Raw genomic sequence first — 6,693 nt, 5'->3', positions numbered from 1 at the left:
GGCCGGTAGCCTTCTACAGCGAGAAGCTCAGTGAAGCCCGAAAGAAGTGGTCGACTTATGAGCTTGAGTTGTACGCAGTTGTTCAGGAGCTGTGACATTGGCGGCATTATCTGATTCAAAGAGAGTTTGTTTTGTACACTGACCATCAAGCATTAAAGTTTATTAATAGTCAGACTAACGTGAATCGTGTGCATGCTAGAAGGGTTGCATTTTTACAGGAATTTATGTTCGTTCTGAAGCACAAGTCAGGGCAGCAGAACAAGGTGGCTGATGCACTTAGCCTCGTGCGTCATACTTGTTACAATGAGCAACGAGGTGGTCGGCTTCGACTGTGTCAAGGAGCTGTATGCCGAGGATGAGAACTTCAAAGATTCTTGGATGAAGTACCACAGTGACCTTCATATACAGGACAATTTTCTCTTCAAAGGGAATCGATTGTGCATCCCCTAAAGTTCTCTAAGGGAGCAGATTATTCAGGAGCTACATGGAGGTGGCCTCGGTGGACACCTGGGGCGAGACAAGACACGATCTCTTGTGGAAGAGCGGTATTACTGGCCGCAATTAGTACGCGATGTGGAAAAATCCGTACAACATTGTCATGTTTGTTGGACCTCCAAAGGGCAATCTCAGAATACGGGCCTTTACACTCCGTTACCTGTGCCCGACGGTCCTTGAGAGGATTTATCAATGGACTTCGTGCTTGGTCTCCCATGAACACAACGTGGCATGGATTCGGTGTTCGTGGTGGTAGATCGTTTCTCCAAGATGACACACTTTATCCCATGCAAGAAGACCCTCGATGCAACACACGTGGCGAATCTATTTTTCAGGAAGGTCGTACTGCTACACGGGGTCCCCAAGACCATTACTTCCAATCATGACACGAAGTTCATTAGCCACTTTTGACGGACTTTATGGAATCGATTCGATACACGACTTCAATTCAGCAGTGCTTACCACACACAGACTGATGTGCAGACCGAAGTTGTGAATCGCACGTTGGGAAACCTCATTCGCTGTATTTCAGGAGAAAAATCAAAGCAATGAGATTTGGTCTTGTCTCAAGCAGAGTTTGCATTCAACAACATGGTGAACCGCTCGACAGGGAGATCACCGTTCCAGATTATCTACAGACGAGTGCCTCGCCATACACTTGACTTGGTCCCTTTACCCAAGCACTCAGGCACGAGCATTGCAGCAGAACATATGACAGACAAGATCATGGGCATCCATGCAGAAGTGCAGACCAAGCTACATGTCTCGAACGAGAAGTACAAAAAACAAGCGGACAAGCATCGGCGACAAAAAGTGTTCGAAGTGGGCGACCGCGTTATGGTCTATCTGCGCAAAGAGAGATTTCCAACCGGGATGTACAACAAGTTGAAAAATAAGAAGATTGGACCCGTCCCAATCATTCGAAAGATCAATGATAACGCTTATGTTGTTGATCTCCCAAATGACATAGCGATCTCATGGACTTTCAACGTCGTGGACTTGACCGAGTATCATGAACCAGAGCAGGATGAGAACTCGAGGACTAGTTCTTTTGAAGTGGAGGGGACTAATGTAGAGCGGGTCGCGGACAGTTTCATGGCCAAGATGGATCAGAAAAGGCCCAGTCGACGACAGAAGTGATCCGGACCGTCGAACCTTAGATCGGGCGTATCTCGCAAATCCGGAATGAGTTATCTGACGTAAAATATATGATTTTAGGGTAGAACGAGCTACTTTAGCCAACCAACCCTGCTATGCCGGGTTGCGCAGCCCAGAATTGCGAAAAACCCTTGGATCGACGGTCGTTTCTCTGTTTTAATTTCGTTTTTACTATAAATAGTAAGTTTTAGTTTGATTATAACTCTTCATCCGTCGGGCTTTAGGAGTTGCGCCCAACGTGAAAAGAGCTTAGAATAATTAGGAGAATGGTTTACTGAAGCCAAATAGGACACTTACTATTTTTGACCGAAAACCTTGCGCACTAGTAGACATCACGACCGTCTATAAATAGTAAGTTTACTATTTATAGTAAGTCGCGGATTCTAGGAGTTTGAGTTGTAGTTTGATTCTAATTTCTTTCCCATTGCTTGGTACCCCTATTTAAAGGGTTATGAACTCGTTTTTATTCATCAATTAATCAATTTCGAATTTATTAGAATTTATTTTTATTTTCTGCTTTCTTTTCTTGTGGATTCGAGAAGTCTCTGTAAGGAGTCCAGAGAAGCTCCGTGGATTCGGAGTAGTTATCCTCATCACGTTCATCCCTATGTCACAATCCCTTGACCCAAACACGTCCCAGGCGAATTTGAACGGATTAGGGTGGATTGGATGGGATTTACTATATCCCGGGATCAGATCACCCAGTCTGTTTGGCACGCGCGGCCAATCCCAGGATTTTACTTCCAATCCCTTCCAATACCATCCAATCCCTTCCAATCCGCCCGGCCAAACAGGCCCTTAATCTGGCATTCCAAACAGGCCTGTACATTTTCTGTTTTGGGGACACAAAACCACAAGGATTCATTAAAGGGTGGAAAATTACAAATTTTGGAGTGGAGTCCAATCAAAATCATACTCTGTAGAAAGTTTGGAGTAGACTTTCAACCACATCATCATGATCCCATCAAGGCAAGACCACCAGACAAAGTTACCAATGACAGGATGATTCACCACCACAACCAGGTTCAGTCCCCGTTTGCTGGACCCGGCCATGTGGTCCGTCTTAGATTCCCATCGTACGCCTGTCATTGACTGACCACCCTCTGATACAGACACTCCCAATGAACTAGCCTTATTGGACCTTTGCTTGCATGAACAAGAACCACTCCGGTTGGGAAGTTCCAAGTTCAAGCGTCTAACCCATTGTACCACGGAACAAATGGTTACACATCGATTCCTAGTGGGAGAGACGTGTATGGGTCTATAGGCAGAGTAGCATGTGGAGTACACTCAAATCAGTGATGTGAGCATCCAAAGTCAAAATATTTCTGGCCATCGTATATGTAAGGAGGGGGCAGTAGGACTTGTGGGGTCATTTTTTTTTTTTAGTGGAGGGTATGATGGGAATCCTTACTACTTGGGTCATTGGTTTTTTTTTTTTTTTCTTTTCTTTTCTTTTTTCTGTATTGATTGAATGGTTGGACAAATTGCCCTGTCTTGAATAAGGTGAGTTGGATGAAGGTGACAAATCTCAAAGTAGATGTCAAGGGACACTTTCATGTGACACTCCCACTAGAAAAGAGGAGATGATAAGGGATGACTTTAGCACCAAAGCTGCAAGAATTTTCTACTTTTTTTTATTTTGGTTTGGAGCGGTATTTATTCAAGGCGAGGATAAAAATGAACTTAAAAATAAATAAAAATAATAAAAAAAAAAACTTTGGGGGAATGGAAAATATTTTTGTTACCCATTTAAAATAAAAAAATATTTTTTTTTTGGTTTTTTAAAGTAAAAAAAGGGAAGGGATTTATTATAGTTTTCACAGCAGTTAAGTTAAAGATCTAAACAATGTAACCAACTTAGCAAAATTTCGCATAGTTATTAATACAGGAAAAAGATTGTGTTTGGTGACCATGGTAGGCCCCACAAATTTTATGAAATTTTTTTTTTTCTATTCCTTGGTTTTAGTGAAATTGTCATTGTCAAAACGGCCGTGTGGATGAATTTGTCGTGGTAAATAATTATTACCCTTTTACCAGAATTTTATAAACAATCTTAGCAAATTTTTGCATAGTTATTAATACAGTAAAAGGCTTGTGTTCAATGATCACGGTAGGCCCCACAAATTTTACCAAATTTGTTTTTCTCTTCATTGGTTTTAGTGAAATTGACAATGTCAAAACGGAAGCGTGGATGAATTTGTCCTGGTAAAAAATTGTTACCCATTTACCAGAATTAAATAAACAGTATAACCAACTTAGCAAATTTTTGCATAGTTATTAATACAGGAAAAAGATCGTGTTCGGTGATCATGATAGGCCCCACAAATTTTACTAATTTTGTTTTTCTCTTCCTTGGTTTTAGTGAAATTGTCAATTTCAAAACGGCAGCGTGGATGAATTTTTCATGATAAATAATTATTACCCATTGACCACAATTTACCATGGTAAATGGTAAAACAAATCATAGCACACGTTTCATAATGGGCTTTTGAAATATTAAATTTTGAAATGTTGCTACATTCTCAAAACCATTTATAGACACCCCATCTTAACGCTAGTCTGATAGTCGATCTATCGTATCTCTTAATAGGTTTTAGCGTATTTTTAGCATCGACCGGAAAAATCCCATTCTACACCATCTTTAAACGGTGGAAGTTAATGGTTGCATGACTCTTGGTGGGTCACTGTCTTTTGCAAGCATGCCCTTGCTACTATCGCAGTAAACATTTTTTGGACGGGGTAAAATTCCAATGCAAAATTTCTATTAAAGGGAATTTTGCCTTTTCATTATCATTGATAAAAAAAAAGAAAAAGATAACTCGGTAATAAAAGGATAAAGTGGGACCTCAAAAGGGAAAGGTCATGCGGATTGAATTGAAGTGATAGGACAAAATTAAAATCTTTCATGTATGTGACCTGGTCACATGCCTCTGCTCACCTTGCTTTGGCCTTACCACCTAACAAACATGTCCAAAGGACTTGAATTCAAAGGAATTACACTCATCATCTTGGCATCTATGGCCAGGGATTCTCCATTCGGACCTTTCAAACACTTCAAGGTTCAAAATTTTCAAACTTCAACTCCACTATTTAAAAAAGAAAAAAACGAAAAAACTTTGCAAATCTGTGCGCCATCCGACCCGCCTACTGTTTTCGGCAGTGGTACGAATTGATAAGTTCCTTTCCAAATCATGGATTAAATGTCCTTGTCGGATTAGGCATGTTTTGGCCTACTAAAAAATCCAGCACATGTCTATGTGAATCTTGACTAATTTAGTCCATTATTAATGATAATATCAAAATGTGTGGTGTCTTTATGATATTAAACTCATATACAAAAGATTAAAAAACAAAAAACAAAAAATAAAAAATAAAATTTGACATATGAGACCTTCCTTTTTGGCTCAAAGATAAATGACCTTTCTTCTGGCTCAAAAACAAATAATATCCTCATGCATTTTCGCATGGTTAACATTTGTTGTGACATAATCATATTAGAGCTACTATAATTTATTGTTGACCATTATCCCAAGAAAAAAGAGCTTATTTATTTATAGCACATGCTCATACCCCTATACCACACTGGCACTTGTACCAATGAACTCAATGTTAAAACTTAGAGAGTCTATCATTGAGCCATGAGTGGGGATCATGGAAAAAGAGATTTTTACCTTAAGGGTTGCTTGGTTTTCTAATTTCCTATTAAACCTAAAGCAATAGGTTATTATTATCATTTTAAGGTATTTATTTAAAAAAGAAATATAAAATTCATGGCTCATAAATTAAGAGTCAAATACACTTTTAAAAGAAATAAGTAAATGGTAATCATTACATTTTCAAATTATAAAGTTATTATTTTTAGAGTACTATTTTTGAGAAACAAATAAGGCAATAAAATCTTCATTTCACTAAAATGTAAGTAATATTGCAGCACGCATAAAAAGCAGATAATCATTATCCACTTCCAGCCATTTACTTTTGAAAAAAGTAAAATTATAATTTAACTTTAAAAAGAGAGAGGAAGGTCTAGGGTCATGGTTAAGCTTGGAGGATTCAAAGGATTTAAAGAAAGGTTGTAAAAAAATATTTTGCTAACCAAACTTCGATTAATTTTTCCATCCAAAATTTAACACGTGTGGTTTTTTTTTTTTTTTTTTTTTTTTTTTTTTTTTTTTTTTTTAACCATTAGGCAATTTAGACTCTTAATTTAGCAGGACGCGCCATGGATTGGTTAATCTCATAAATCTTTCAGATTAAAAGATCTGAGCCATCGAATCTTTAGCCTTTTTCTTAGGCCACTCAAAGAGTAAGGATCTCTTAACTTGAGAGATTTTTGGGGTTCCATCATCCATGGTGTGGCCCATCAGATCACTGGTATGGATCACTGAATCATGTTCGCCACATGCACCGGAAGTGCACAGTAGGAATAGCTGGGAGCCGACAGTGGATGGAGAGGTACAACCGTACAAGAGAATCATTAGGACCGTCAGTCACTGCTGCAAAGTCTCACAGGATAGAGTTATAGTGGGCCACAATCTCATGTCTTGTTTTATGATTCAATGAATTTCGATTAGGGAATCTGGGTCATCTTTCCATTATCCATGCCGTTGATATGATGGGGCTCACCTTGGATTGGATATGATGAAAATTCAAAAATATTAGATTGGGAATTTCATCTATTTGATCATTTAAATCTTTTGCTTTGAATACGTTTGGTCTCCTTAATCTAAGGGCTAAAATATTTCAATTTAAAAATTTTCTCGGTGAACCCCAATCTACGGTGTGGCCCATCATATAAACGATCTGGGTCGTTGAAAATAACTCCAAAGTCCAACCGAAGGCTATGAGGGAGCGGATTGCCTGTGACCTGTGCATGGGGATGTGTGGGATCCACATAGATGTCCTTGATAAATCCGCTCTGTCCATCCGTTTTTGAAAGACCACAGTAGGATAGCATTCTTAAAACCAGAAAGATAGAAAGCTCAGGTGGTCCACACCAACAAAAAATCTGGACCAACAACATCCACCGTTGAAACC

This window comes from Magnolia sinica, chromosome 18 (genome assembly GCF_029962835.1).
Source record: "Magnolia sinica isolate HGM2019 chromosome 18, MsV1, whole genome shotgun sequence".
Classification (NCBI taxonomy): Eukaryota; Viridiplantae; Streptophyta; class Magnoliopsida; order Magnoliales; family Magnoliaceae; genus Magnolia; species Magnolia sinica.
The sequence above is the reverse complement of the archived record's forward strand: the minus strand, read 5'-3'. Positions refer to the sequence as shown.